This window comes from Peromyscus californicus, unplaced genomic scaffold, assembly GCF_007827085.1.
Source record: "Peromyscus californicus insignis strain IS unplaced genomic scaffold, ASM782708v3 Scaffold_5__1_contigs__length_169319896, whole genome shotgun sequence".
NCBI lineage: Eukaryota > Metazoa > Chordata > Mammalia > Rodentia > Cricetidae > Peromyscus > Peromyscus californicus.
In genome coordinates, this window is record NW_026294573.1 from 35,838,672 (window position 1) to 35,853,355 (window position 14,684).

General features: G+C 45.4%; 1 non-coding gene and 1 pseudogene across 1 annotated transcript; both read left to right on the top strand.

Moving 5' to 3' along the window:
• Window positions 1–6,870: 6,870 nt before the first annotated feature.
• On the top strand, window positions 6,871–7,315 carry LOC128096963 (splicing factor 3B subunit 6-like; annotated as a pseudogene).
• Window positions 7,316–7,408: 93 nt separating this feature from the next.
• On the top strand, window positions 7,409–7,514 carry LOC128097996 (U6 spliceosomal RNA). Its single transcript, XR_008214048.1, has one exon. It is a non-coding gene; the product is annotated as a U6 spliceosomal RNA (small nuclear RNA).
• Window positions 7,515–14,684: the final 7,170 nt, after the last annotated feature.

Below are 14,684 nucleotides of genomic sequence, written 5' to 3' on the forward strand. Positions count from 1 at the left end.
ACCTTTTCCTTTTTGAAATAAAATGTTTCTGTCTTGCCGGGGAAAGAAAACGTGATTAAAGATCCAGAATGTTGTCTTAGAACTCAAAACTCTAACGGCTGTTTCAATCTGGCTCCAGACAGTGAACTCAAATTTGGGTCTTCATTATTGAAATCCTTAACCCCGCCCCAGACTCTAGGTCCTTCTGACAGGTTGAGAGAGACCAGCATGATGCTGAGTCAGGAACTACAGGGAACAGATATCCACCTGTATACCAACTTCAGTAAGACTGACAAGACTAGGTCATTTGGGAGTGCTGCCACACAGAAATGTGGCAAGCATTTTTGTTTGTTTGTTTGTTTGTTTTTTGAGACAGCGCTTCTCTGTGTAACAGCCCAAGTTGTCCTGGAATTGACTCTGTAGACCAGGCTGGCCTCGAACTCAGAGATCTGCCTGCTTCTGCCCACCATGCCTGGCAGAGTTCAACCTCTTAATTTCTAGAGATCATTCAAGCGTCATCCCAAGATTGTTCTTTTTTTTTTTTTTTTTTTTTTTTGGTTTTTCGAGACAGGGTTTCTCTGTGTAGCTTTGCGCCTTTCCTGGAACTCACTTGGTAGTCCAGGCTGGCCTCGAACTCACAGAGATCCGCCTGGCTCTGCCTCCCAAGTGCTGGGATTAAAGGCGTGCGCCACCACCGCCCGGCCCAAGATTGTTCTTATACTCTCAGTCAGAAAGAAGCAACCTCTTTTTAAAATGTACTTTCTTTCTTTCTTTTTGGTTTCCTTTCTTTCTTTCTTTCTTTCTCTTTCTTTCTTTCTTATTTATTTATTTTAAATGCCGAATGCTGTTTATTGAAGGAGGGAGGAGGTCTTAAATACAGGCTTACAGCACAATGGAAGAACCCTGAGGGCAGAAGTTCGCTACTGATATTTTACAATCTTGCATCTAAGCTGTTAACGCCCATTATGCAGGATACACAGAAAAGGATATTCCCTTAAGTATTCAGCAGGGTGGAACCCAGCAGGGAATTAGCATAGGGAGGATATCAAAGTCAAGGTCAGCAAGCAAGGCAACAGTTACCCAAAACGGGGGCCAAGGCCCTACAGGTCCCCCTTTTACTAATAAATGAGCTTCTGATTTATGTTCCTTGGGACATCAGCAGGTCACCTTACCCGTCATGGAGACGCCTGCTCAGGCCACACAGGCGCTCTGTCTTAGGTTGGTGAGCACCCCTCAGGCACTACCCGTCTCTGAATACTCATTATCATATAGGCTCAGTCATGTGTGAGCTGCAGAGTTAACTGCTGCCAAAGATCTCAAAGTGGCACTGGGCTTGCAATCTGTGTGTTTGACACAGAAAAGACCAACAGAAGTCCTAACCCACCCATAGCCAGTAGGCTAAAGGCAACCGAGCCATTCCCTTTCTTTCTTTCTTTTTTTTTTTTTTTTTTGGTTTTTCGAGACAGGGTTTCTCTGTGTAGCTTTACGCCTTTCCTGGAACTCACTCTGTAGTCCAGGCTGGCCTGGAACTCACAGAGATCCGCCTGCCTCTGCCTCCCAAGTGCTGGGATTAAAGGCGTGCACCACCACCGCCCGGCCGCCATTCCCTTTCTTAACAAGCCTGACTGCAAATTGGATAAAATGTACTTTCAATATTAGCATATATTCAATCTATGAAATGTTTTCAATATGACATTTGCACTCATGTTTATAATGTACTTTGGTCAAATGTAAAAAAAAAAAAAAAATGAGATCTGGCGCCCTCTTCTGGCCTTCAGGCACACATGCAGACAGAACATTGTATACATAATAAATAAATAAATCTTAAAAAAAAGAAAAAAGAAAACTTTTTTTTTTTTTTTTTTTTTTTGGTTTTTTCGAGACAGGGTTTCTCTGTGTAGCTTTGCGCCTTTCCTGGATCTCGCGCTGTAGACCAGGCTGGCCTCGAACTCACAGAGATCCGCCTGGCTCTGCCTCCCGAGTGCTGGGATTAAAGGCGTGCGCCACCACCGCCCGGCGAAAAAAGAAAACTTTTATTTCCCAGTAATAAATAGATAGATAGCCAGGCAGTGGTGGCACACACCCAAGCAAATTGGATCCCTAAAATGAGGCCAGCCTGGTCTACAGAGCTAGTTCCGGGACACCTAGGGCTACAGAGAAACCCTGTCTCGAAGAACTAAAATAATAATAACAAATTAAAAAATAAAATAAGGGAGCTGGAGAGATGGCTCAGCAGTTAAGAGCACTGGCTGCTCTTCCAGAGGTCCTGAGTTCAATTCCCAGCAACCACATGGTGGCTCACAACCATCCATAATGAGATCTGATGCCCTCTTCTGACCTGCAAGCATATATGTAGGCAGAACACTGTATACATAATAAATAAATAAATCTTAAAAAATAAAATAAAATGAAATGAAAAAGATCGTGTCTAAAAAAATAAATAAATAGCTAGGTGGTGGTGCCCCATGCCTTTAGTCCCAGCACTTAGGAGGCAGAAACAGACAAATCTGAGTTTGAGGCCACCCTGGTGGACTAGAGTAAGTTCCAGGACCACACGGGAGAAACCCTGTCTTGAAAAACAAACCCAGGGGTTGGGGATTTAGCTCAGTGGTAGAGCGCTTGCCTAGCAAGCACAAGGCCCTGGGTTCGGTCCTCAGCTCTGGAAAAAAAAAAAAGAAAGAAAAAGAAAAACAAAGTAATAGTAAATAAAAATAATAAAATAAATAAAAAGGTTGGAGAATGTAGATCAGTGGTAGGACAACACTGTCTCTATCATTAGTGGAGCCCTGTGTTCAAGCCTTAACACTAAGAAAAGGGTGGGAGGCTGGGGCTGGAACAGCACCCCCATTGGGAGAGCTCTCATCTAGCATGAAGCCCTGGATTCTATCTTCAGCACCATACACAAAAAGAGGCCAAGGACCCCAAAACATTCCATTGAAGACACACAAATGGATAACAAGCAAAAGGGTACCCAATGTCAACTCAGGGAAACAAAATGAGAGACCATACAACCGTTGGGATTTTAAAACAGACAAGCCCCACCAGCCAATCAGTGGTATTGCTGAGCTACAGAGAATCGGAATTCTTGTATACCGCTAGAAACACAAAACGACACAACTGCTGTCGAAACTGGGACAAAACGCAATGATTTACCGTACAACACCAGCAATCCACTTCCCTTGGGGTCTACACCCCAAGAGAATTGAAAATATATTTGTACCTTTATGTTCATTCTTGTACATATTATGGTAACCCAAACATGAAACGTATCTAGGAGTCTGTCCATCATCAGATGGATGGGTAATTGAAAGGCGGGATTGTGAACAATGGAAGGAAACGCTCAGGCAATACTGTAGCATGGGTAGACTTCAAGGACATTATGCGCAGGTAAGGACAGCAGTCACAAAGACAACAGTGAGGTCTGGCTTACTTAAGGACCTCCACAAAGCCACACAGGAGACACTAGCTGTTGCCCGAGGGGTCGGGGGAGGGGAGTGAAGAGTTTTTATCTAGGAGAGGCCAAGCAGAGCTATACAGGGAGATGTCTCAAAAACCAATAGCAAGCTGGGAGTGGTAACACAGGCCTTTAATACCCAGCATGTGGAAGGCAGAGGCAGGTGGATCTCTGTGAGTTGGAGGCCAGGCTGGTCTACACAGAAGAGTTTCAGAGCAGTCAAACAACAACTCAAGGAATGCCCAGCTACAACGAAACCAATGGAAAGTGTCATTTCAAATGCCAGGACAGCCAGGGCTACAGAGAAACAAACAAATAAATAAAAAATAAATAGCTGGGCATGGTGGTGCATGTCTTTGATCCCAGCACTTGGAAGGCAGAAGCTAGCAGATGTCTGAGTTGAGGCCAGCCTCGTCTATAGTAGTTGAGTTCCAGGACAGCCAGGACTACGAACACAACTAGATAGATTTAAAAAAAATTAAGGGCTGGAGAGATGGCTCAGCGGTTAAGAGCACTGCCTGTTTTTCCTGAGGTCCTGAGTTCAATTCCCAGCAACCACATGGTGGCTCACAACCATCTGTAATGAGATCTGGTGCCCTCTTCTGGCCTGCAGACAGAACACTGTACACATAATAAATAAATAAATTTTTTTTTTTTTTTTTTTTTGGTTTTTCGAGACAGGGTTTCTCTGTGCAGCTTTGCGCCTTTCCTGGAACTGGCTTTGGAGACCAGGCTGGCCTCGAACTCACAGAGATCCGCCTGGCTCTGCCTCCCGAGTGCTGGGATTAAAGGCGTGCGCCACCACCGCCCGGCAAATAAATAAATTTTAAAAAATTAAAATATAGACCCGGAAGAGCATCTTAATGTACTTCCTATCTCATGAGTCCACACTTACCTTACCATCCAGCTGGGCTGGAAGCTCCTCGAGGTCAATAACTCTTGAGTACCTGAAAAGAGTGTAAAGAGGGATTTCTAGTGCAGCAGTTACAGGCTCTGGTCTCTTAACTTTCAGGTCCCAAGAATGCAAACAGATCTGTCCCCCTATGCAGGACCACTGAAACAATCATTTTACAGGCGGGGCATGATGACTTACATCTTTCACCTCAGCACAGGGGAGGCAGAGGCAGGTGGATTTCCGTGAGTTCCAGGCCAGTCTGGTCTACATAATCAGAGTTTCAGGACAGCTAGGGCTATGTGGAGATACCTTGCCACAAAAACAAAACAAAACAAAACAAAACAAAAACAATTACTTTATTTTATTTATTTATTTAGGTTTTTCGAGACAGGGTTTTTCTAAGTAACAGTCCTGGCTATCCTGGAACTCACTCTATAGACCAGGCTGGCCTAGAACTCAAGAGATCCGACTGCCTCTGCCTCCCGAGTGCTGGGATCAAAGGTGGTGTTGTTTATTTGTTTGTTTTTCGAGACATGGTTTCTCTGTGCACTTTTGGTGCCTGTCCTGGATCTCGAACTCAGAGATCTGCCTGCCTCTGTCTCCCCAGTGCTGGGATTAAAGGCGTGCGCCACTGCCGCCCGCTTGTTTTACTATTTTTAAATTATTATTAGATCAGGCCCGAGCGGTGGTGGCGCACGCCTTTAATCCCAGCACTCGGGAGGCTGAGGCAGGCGGATCTCTGTGAGTTAGAAGCCAGCCTGGGCTACAAAGTGAGTTCCAGGAAAGGCGCAGCTACACAGAGAAACCCTGTCTCGAAAAAACCAAAAAAAAAAAAAAAAAAAAAAAAAAAATTAGATCAGGCTGGCTTTGAAATCAGAGATCCGCCTGCTTCTGGCTCCAAGTGCGGGGATTTGAGGTGTGTGCGAACACGGAACACACTCTAATCCTGAAATCCATCTGCCCTGGCATTCTATACACCCTTGCAGCCTGTTTAAGGGTTGGACTCTAATCACATCTTAGGCAGTCGGATGAGGCACCCCCCTGTCTCCTGTACAGGCAGCGTTTGTCTAGTAGAGGGCAGGCCCTGATGCTCAGCAAATGAGCCCCTAAAATAATAGAACCTCTTCAAATACTTCTGCCTTACTATTCCCCATTAGCCGAACCCCTCTCCCTCCCCTACTTTCTAGCAATCTGACCTCCCCAACCTTAGAACTTCCAACTCAGGCTGGCAACTTTTCCCGACGACGAGATTAGAGCCGCAGACTCACCTATTCAGGATGTCGACTCCCGACCACAACTACTGGCAGAAACCCAGTCATTCTGGTGGAGACACCAATAGTACTGGCCGTTGACCTTTATATATAGCCTAGTTTTGGGCACCACCCTTTGAGGGGAGGAGCCTGGCTCCGCAAATGTCTAGCAAGAAGCCTAAGCAATGAGTCTCAATCTTGAGGTCTCGAGGGTTGAATGACTTTTTCACAAGGGTCACATATCAGATATTTACATTACAATTCATAACAGCAGCAAAGTTACTGTTATGAAGTAGTAACGAAAATAATTTTATGGTTGGAAGTCGCCACAACATAAATAATTATATTAAAGGGTGTCAGCAAAGAAGAAAAAAAAGGGTATCAGCATGAGGAAGATGAGGATCACTGCCTTAGGCACTCTTCCCTCGATTTCACTGGATGCAACTATGTGCGTTGGCTTACCTTGTGGAGTTTACGGTGGTCATCTTGTGATGTGAAAGTTGAGGATAAGGGTCCTAAAGAATTCCCTATAGCAATCGGGAGGCAGCGGCAGGCGGATCTCTGTGAGTTTGAGGCCAGCCTGGGCTACAGAGTGAGTTCTGGGACAGCCAGGGCTACACAGAGAAACCCTATCTCGAAACCCCCCCCCCCCAAAAAAAATAAATAAAAAATAAAAAATAAGGCCGGGCGGTGGTGGCGCACGCCTTTAATCCCAGCACTTGGGAGGCAGAGCCAGGCGGATCTCTGTGAGTTCGAGGCCAGCCTGGGCTACCAAGTGAGTTCCAGGAAAGGCGCAAAGCTACACAGAGAAACCCTGTCTCGAAAAAACCAAAAAAATAAATAAATAAATAAATAAATAAATAAATAAATAAATAAATAAATAAATAAATAAATAATAAATAAAAAATAAAAACAAAAATAAATAAATAAATAGATAGATAGATAGATAGATAGATAAATAAATAAATAAATAAATAAATAAATAAAAGAATTCCCTATAGCTTCTAGATTGGAACCAGAATGATTTTGCTCTCATGGTATAAACCTTAAGTAAAGAATCAGCCGCTGGTGCTGGGTCTGAGAACGCCCTCCCGGTAGTTGGGTCTGGAGCATCTTTTCGAGGACGTCAACACATCCAAGTTTGAGACGCGGGCTTTCTGGCAGTACTGTAACGGCTTTCGGTTCTGCCTGGCTGTTGATACCCTGTATCTGACGCTGTGTCGCCCTCCAAGGCCACCCAACTTTAGAGATATTCGGAGGAATCCCACGGTAGCCTCCCGCAGCCCGCTAAGATGGAGATGCAAGCGGCCAAGAGGGCGAATATTCGCCTCCCACCTAAAGTAAATCGGATTTTGCGTATAAGGAATTTGCCATACAAAATCACAGTGGAAGAAATGTATGATATATTCGGGAAATATGGGTCTATTCGTCAAATCAGAGTAGGGAATACACCTGAGACCAGAGGGACAGCCGATGTAGTCTACGAAGACATCTTTGATGCTAAGAATGCATGCGACCATCTTTCCGGATTCAACGTGTGTAACAGATACCTCGTGGTGTATTATAACGCTAACCCGGCATTCCAGAAGATGGGCATCAAGAAGAAGGAGGAGCAGCTGAAGCTTCTCAAGGAGAAGGTATGGCATCAACACAGACCCCCACCCACCCACAAAGGAGCTCCGGGACTTCACTCTGAAGACGTCCCTGCAGGGTCCCCAGTCACCATTTTCTTCTTAGTTAAAACTGAACGCTGTGAATTCTCGTTTGAGACCTAGAATGACTTGTTTTAAACTTTTCTAAGCATTAGAATATATTATGTTAATAAATCTGTAGCTTTTGTAAATAAATAAAATAAAATTGGAACGATACAGAGAAGATCAGCATGGCCTCTTCACAAGGGATGACTGGGCAAATTCGTGAAGCGTTCCATATTTTTTTTCAGTAGTTTATTTGATTTGTTCTGATGCCTGAGGTATTTTTTCCACCTTAAGTCCTGTTTTAAACTTTTCTAATTCCTTCGAGGCCAGCCTGGTCTCCAAAGCGAGTTCCAGGAAAGGCGCAAAGCTACACAGAGAAACCCTGTCTGGAAAAACCAAAAACAAAACAAAACAAAAAAAACTTTTCTAATTCCTAATATTTGTTTCTTTTGTGAGTACATGCATGTGTGTTTTTTTTTTTAAAGTGTGTATGACCAAATGAAAATAAAGGAAGGACTATGAACTTTTGCTTTTACTGTGCTGAAAAAAAAAGTATCAGCCACTGGAACATGAAGATTGCGTCTCTTTGATAGTCGGAAATGTAATCAAATAATTTCTGGTTGAAACACTGAGAACACGTCAGGTCACTTCAGGGATACCGTGATAAGGCAGGGTCTGGGTTGCTTAGCTGATTTGCATTTGTTTGTTCGTTTTGGTTTTGGCTTTTCCAAGACAGAATTTCACTGTGAAATCCCTTGCTGTGCTGGAACTCAGCTGGCCTTGAACTCAAGAGATCTACCTGCCTCTGCCTCCTGAGGGCTGAGATCAAAGATGAGCGCACAGTGTTTTTATATTTATTAATGTACTCTTCTGTAGTCTTTCAGTTTCCTTTGGTGTTCTTTTTTTAAGTTTCTGAGTCGTGTGTTTGATCAATTCACTTTCCAGCCTTTGTTTTTTACTCCATTTGCATTTATAAATATGATTGATTTGTTTGGTCTCATATAATTTTAACCTGAAAATAGCAGACTTATTATGTGTAGGTCTGGCAGCTCAGGACTGCTGCCTCTGTCCCTCGGCGGCCGGAACCAGCTGAGAGGCACTGAGAAGATAGAAGATGGGAGAATCCACGCATGCGGATAGCACTGTGCCCCGCCTTGCCTGCGGCTTCCTTCAGTGTGCCAGTGTTTGGTAAACAGTTCTCCCAGGAAGGAGGGGAAGAAGGGTGGACATACTTACCTGGGAGCTTTTGAGAGCAAACTACAAGGACACGGCTTTCATTGCCTCAAACCTTAAAGCTACAGGCAACCCTAGCGTGAGCAGGCCTCTTACAGACACCTGGTCCAGGATCCAGGGCAGCTGAAGCAGGTAGCCTAGTTGGGGCCGGAGGAGCAGGCTGGCTCTGAGAATCCAAAGCCTCTGGCCTGAGGTCATCTGCCACACAAACAGTGAAGCAGAACAGAGAAATCTAAAGAGGGAAGTTAATGCTTTCAACACAGACACCCCCCCCACACACACACCCCAGGGAAAACTGCCTTGCTGCAGGCAAAGAAGTATTTGGAAGGGAAAAAAAGACAAAGTAGCTTGGCTTCTCTCATCCATGGGCCTGAAATCAAACTGGGTCTCCAACTCCGCACTCCTGTGGGACCTGGGTCCTCGGTCTGTTTGGTTCTGCCGCAGTCTTAAGACTCCGCCCAGGTTCCCCTCAATTCATGGCTCTACTCCTGAGTGTAGAGATTACATGATGTGCCAGCATAGCCAAGGCTCACTCCAGTGGTTTTGGTTTTTTGAGACAGTGTCTCATTATGTAGCTCAGGCTGGCCTTGAACTTTACAGTACCTCGGCCTCCAGCTTTACCTGGCTCTTAAGATTTTTTCATTCATCGATGTGCGTGCGTGCGTATGTGTGCATATGATATGTACGTGAAGGTGCCCTCAGAAGTCAGAAGAGGGCATTGGATCCTTGGAACTGGAGTTACATACAGGTGGTTGTAAACTGTTCATTGTGGGTGCTGGGAATGGAACTCGGGTCCTCTGCAGCAGCAGCAGCAAGCACACTTAACCACTGAGCATTGCTCCAGCCCTCACATAAGCTTTTGTACAAAATGACCCAAGTAAAGTGTCGCCTAGCTTGCCTGTCCAGCAAGCCTGAGGTAGCTAGGTCTGCCAGCTCTCAGATTCCTCAGCCCCTGCCTCCATTTCCATTTCCTTTAACAGCGTGGAAGTATTTCATTAAGGAAAGGCTCCCAGGGGAACCAGTAAGGGACCAGAATGCAGAAGTCCGACCCGGGTGTGAGTACAGAAGTTCAGGATTCCCAGGGTCCTGCTGAGGATGGGCGGCAGGTGTGAGCTCTTCCCAACTCACACCTTTTTGCCTTTCCCAGGTGAGGGAGAGGCAAAGAAGAACCGAAGGTGTTTGGGTATGACCACTTCATTGTAACTAAATCTCTTTGGAAGAATGTCTTTCTGTCCCCAAGTCCTCTTCCAAGCCCGGTCCCCAGTAGTTAAGTATACAACTGTATTTAGAGAGATCTTCAATGAAGTTATCACTTAGAAAATATGACTGAGCCAGGCATGGTGGCGCATGCCTTTATTCCCAGCACTTGAGAGGCAGAGGCAGGTGGATCTCTGTGAGTTTGAAATCAACCTGGTCTACATAGTGAGTTCCTGGACAGTCAGAGCGATATAGTGAGACCCTGTCATGAAAACAAAACAAAACACAAACAAAAATAAAAACTAACAACAAAGCAAAGCAAAACAAAACAAACCATCAAACAGAAAGAAAGAAAGAAAGAAAGAAAGAAAGAAAGAAAGAAAGAAAGAAAGAAAGAAAGAAAGAAAGAAAATTTTAAAAAAAGGAAAGAAAAGAAATATGACTGGCATTGTAGGAACACGAAATGCCTGTGTAGGTGGGTATGACAGGTGGGTACGACAGAGAGGCTGTGAACAGCCAGGGAGTAGGTTACCATCTGCACAGTGCCCTGGGAGAGGCCAACGCTGTTCTCAGTACCTTGACTGGCCATCTTGCCTGCAGAACTCTGAGAAATCAAAATTCACATGTTCAAGCCACTCACCCATCTTATTTTGTCAAGACATCTGGGAGGATAAATGAGTTCTTTGTTTTTTTTTTTTTTTTTTTCATCTAGAGGCAGGGGATGGTCTGTTTTGTATAATCAACTCATCTCTAAAATGAATTGTCACTTTTTTCTGGTGTTTGGAGACAGCGGCTCACTGTGTAGCTCTGCTGGCCTGGGACTCTGACTGGCTTCCATCTTGTGCCAAGCCTCTGGCCTCTGCCTCCCGAGCAGGGGGATTACAGAAGTAAAGTAACATGGCCCCCAGTGCTGCCCCCACAGTGCCTGACGCAGTACCTAGAGCCTAACATTTCCCGGAGACTTGGGATGGACCGTCCCTGCTACAGAACCTGCCAGCTTCCTCTAATTCGTGGGAAAGGGTTTGGTGTGTTTACTGGCTAGTTCATCCATTCCATCTTAGCCATGAGCTGTCATTCATTCCTGCAGGAGATGCTCTGCAAACCAACCAACCGCATCTCCTTGGGAGCCCACAAGAGCCGCAATGCTTCCGTGAGGAAAAAAAACCCTTCAGTTTTCTGTCCTCTGCCTAGAACGCAACTCTGCAGGGAACAGCCCTCCCTCGGCCTAGACAAGGACTGAAGACTTACGGCACTTTCCCAGGTGCATTGTTTACTGAGCACAACTGGCAATTTCCCCTTGCCCGTTTATGTGTGATAATAAAATAAACCTGTGACTAATAGGATTCCATATTTATAAAACATGTTTTGGGGTGTCTTTTTTGCATTTCAATAAACATTATTCATAAGCACAACTGTAAAAAGCACTTTGCAAGCCTTGGTCAGTAGAACTGCGGGAGGTGTGGATGGGATGAACTGGAAACATATTTAATCAGAATGCATGTTTACTGTAGTGTGTTGGGGAGTGTGGGGGTGTCAAGTTCTTGATGGAATGGCTTGCCCTCAGGTGTCATTTCAATCCCTCCACATGACTAACAAGTCGCCAAGGGCTCAGGAGGTGGGGTGGGGTGGGGTAGGGTGGGGTAGGGTGGGGTAGGGTGGGGTAGGGTGGGGTGGGGGGTGGAGGGGGAAGGCTAGGTCTCCAAATGGTGGCATAATTAAGAGAGTAGGAGGATTTAGGATGTCATCCTCATAAACTTGAAGCTGAAAGGGGCTGTAGCCTTGTTGAAGAAAGATGGTCACTGGGGGGAGGGGTATTTGAGGGGTGCAGTTGGTCCCTGGTGTCTGTCTCTGTCGTCTGTTTCTCGCTCCCTCTCCTCTCACTCTGTCCCTTTCTGTTCTAGTTCTCCATGCTTTGCTCCACCACAGTCCCAGAAGAAATGGAACCAGAAGGCTATGAATCTAAATCATGAGGCCAAAACAACAACAACAAAAAATTCCAACAAAACAAAACAAATACCATTCCTCCCCTGAAGATTGGCCTTGAATGCACTCTGAAGACCACAGCAACCCGGGAGTTTTGAGCCTGCCAGTGAATCATCTGTCTAAAGCTAAGAGTGCCTGAAGCAATGGATCTCAACCTTCCTGCAGGAGCTGGGATATAGGCCATATCAGTAGACCTATCAGTTTTAAATTCTTGCTAGAAACCACCCACCCACCCCCCCACCACCCACCCCCCCCACCACCACCCCCCCTCCCTCCCGCAAAAAAATTCTTGCTTGCAAGCGTTTATTATGTCACAGTTGACTAATTTATAACATTGTTACAACTGTGTGGCAATGTGGAGTGAGAAGGCCAAGTCTTGGCCCCCAGCTTTGTGAATACACAAACGAGCAAACACTGGGGTGAGTTGAGAAGCCCCCCCTACAGAAGAGGATACGTTATGTTAAAATAACAGCTGCAGACAGTCGGAAGTTTGAGCAGCAAGCTGGTGTCTCCGGAGAGGTCTGCCTGCCTGCCTGTGATACCAGCACTCAGGAGCCCGAGGCTCATGCCTGCCTCAAAACCAAACAAAATGGACTGTTGGAGCAAGGTCAGATCCGCCAGTGGGGCAGCAATCAGGACTAGAGCAGGCTAAGAAAGGGTCACCTGCAGTGTGGCCTGAAAACCATTTATAGATAGTAAAAGTGATATGACATGCAGAAAACAGAGAATGCCTGTATTAATGGTTCTCAACCTTCCTAATGCTGCGACCGTTTAGTACAGTCCCTCATGTTGTGGTGACCCCAACCATAAAAGTATTTTGTTGCTACTTCATAACTGTAATTTTGCTACTGTTATGAATCATCGTAATGTAAATATCTGATATGCAGGATATCTGATATATGACCCCTTTGAAAGGGTCTTTTGATATTCCCGTAGGGATCAAGTCCCATAGGTTAAGAACTGCTAGGTCAAGTCCCATAGGTTAAGAACTGCTAGGTCAAGTCCCATAGGTTAAGAACTGCTAGGTCAAGTCCCATAGGTTAAGAACTGCTAGCCTAGAGACAAGTCAGTGTGTCTCTGTCTGGCATTTGCCTTGCAGAATGTGGCTTGAGTAGTATGTGTCCCGTGGATGCCTGGGACGCAGCTATGTGTTGCAAGGGCAAATTCCTGGTTGGGTTTAAAAAAAAAAACCTGTGGCAGCTTCATACACCTCTATCCTGGGTTTTGAACATCCCCACACCACCCCCAATTAGACTCCCTCCCCATGGAGTGCTGCTTTGTCTCAACAAGCCCTCCTACTTCCATGCCAGTTTTTTGAACCCACTGCGTTTAATTTTGGGGGGCACGAGCATCAGGACGGGGTTATTTACTAGAGCATGGGTAACTTACCAGTTGCTACACACTGCTAACTGAGGGGCTTTCCTGAATACAAAGCGAGATGGCTCCTCTTGTCGTTTCTCTCATAAAGACTCAACTATACAGGAAGCATGCAGGCTTGCTTAAGGCCAAATTCAGCTTAGTGGAACACTTTTTGATTTCTGCTCTGCCTGTTTATTTGGAGAGACTGACCCACACCTTTGGGTATCAACATTTCCTCTCTCATTCACTACAGTGAATTTATTTGGTTTCAATTTGTGATTCACAAATATTTTTCTCAGTATAGAATTCACAGACCTTGGAGCCAGGTCGAATGAATAACTGTTAATCTAACCAAAGGGAGACCATTCAGGGCTTGGGAGGAGGCTTATTGATGACCTAAGTGGAGAGCTCTAACAGGCCTGAGTATGGCAAACACAGGCCCTAGAGGGCAAACATGGCGGGCGCCCACAGGTGCCCTTCCCCCCCTTGCTAAAAACTGTCTGATTGCATGTGTTAAGCGAGTAGCCACCAAGGTTCTTTGTCTGATTTAGCCACTGACTCATTCCTGAGACAGAACACCGAGGTCCAACATCACAAATCATTATCTGGGGGCTGGAGAGACGGCTTAGCAGTTAAGAGCACCGGCTGCTCTTCCAGAGGACCTGGGATCAATTTCCCCACACCCACATGGCAGCTCACAACTGTCTGTAACTCCAGTTCCAGGGGACCCGACACCCTCACACAGACACATATGCAGGCAAAACACCAGTGCACATGAAATGAAAATAAACAAATTTTAAAAATTCGTTATTTGGCTAACATGTTCAGTCAGAATCTACCAACTCACCCGAGCACAGACTCCCCCTTTTCTCCTTAAATCCCCGCTCCTGCCAAAAACACCTGCCTGCTTACTGCTTGCTGTCTGCCTTTGTGGTACCCTCCCTCCCCTCAGTAACAAGTCTCCTTTTGTGCTGAAAATTTGGTGTCTGGGTGTGTCCTGCACAGTTCCGAGGGGGGCTACCCTCCCTTACACTAAAAGCTATGCCCCACCAGGGATCGTGATGATATGGATCAGAAGACTGAAATGGGGATTGAGGTACTGTAGCTCAGGAGACAGACGGCTCACCCAGCATTCACTACACAGCTGGGTGTGTGTGTGATACCAAATGCTTATGCACTATGGAGGTGGAGGCAGAAAGATCAGAAAGTCATCCTCGGCTAAGTAAGTTAGAGGTCAACCTGGGCTACATGAAGCCCTGTCTCAAAAAAAAAAAAAAAAAAAAAAAAAAAAAAAAAAAGGCAAAGGCAGGTGGATTTCTGTGAGTTCGAGACCAGCCAGGTCTCCATAACGAGTTCCAGGACAGCTAGAGCTACACAGACCCTGTATAGATAAATAAAAAATAGATTAAAAAAATGAACACGTAAGAAAATTCAGCCAGCAGTCCTGCCAGGACTGCTGAGGGGCCTTCTTGGAACCTTTAGTTACGCTTGTAAGCCTGTCGTATTCTTTTTTCTCTTGAGACATTTCCTTAATGTGTTTGGTGGCAGAGCCTAAAGAAATGGCAATGTAAGCACCTTTTAGCTTCCACTTCCTGTAAACAATTAGGGAAAGATGAGTTTAGTACCAAACACAGATC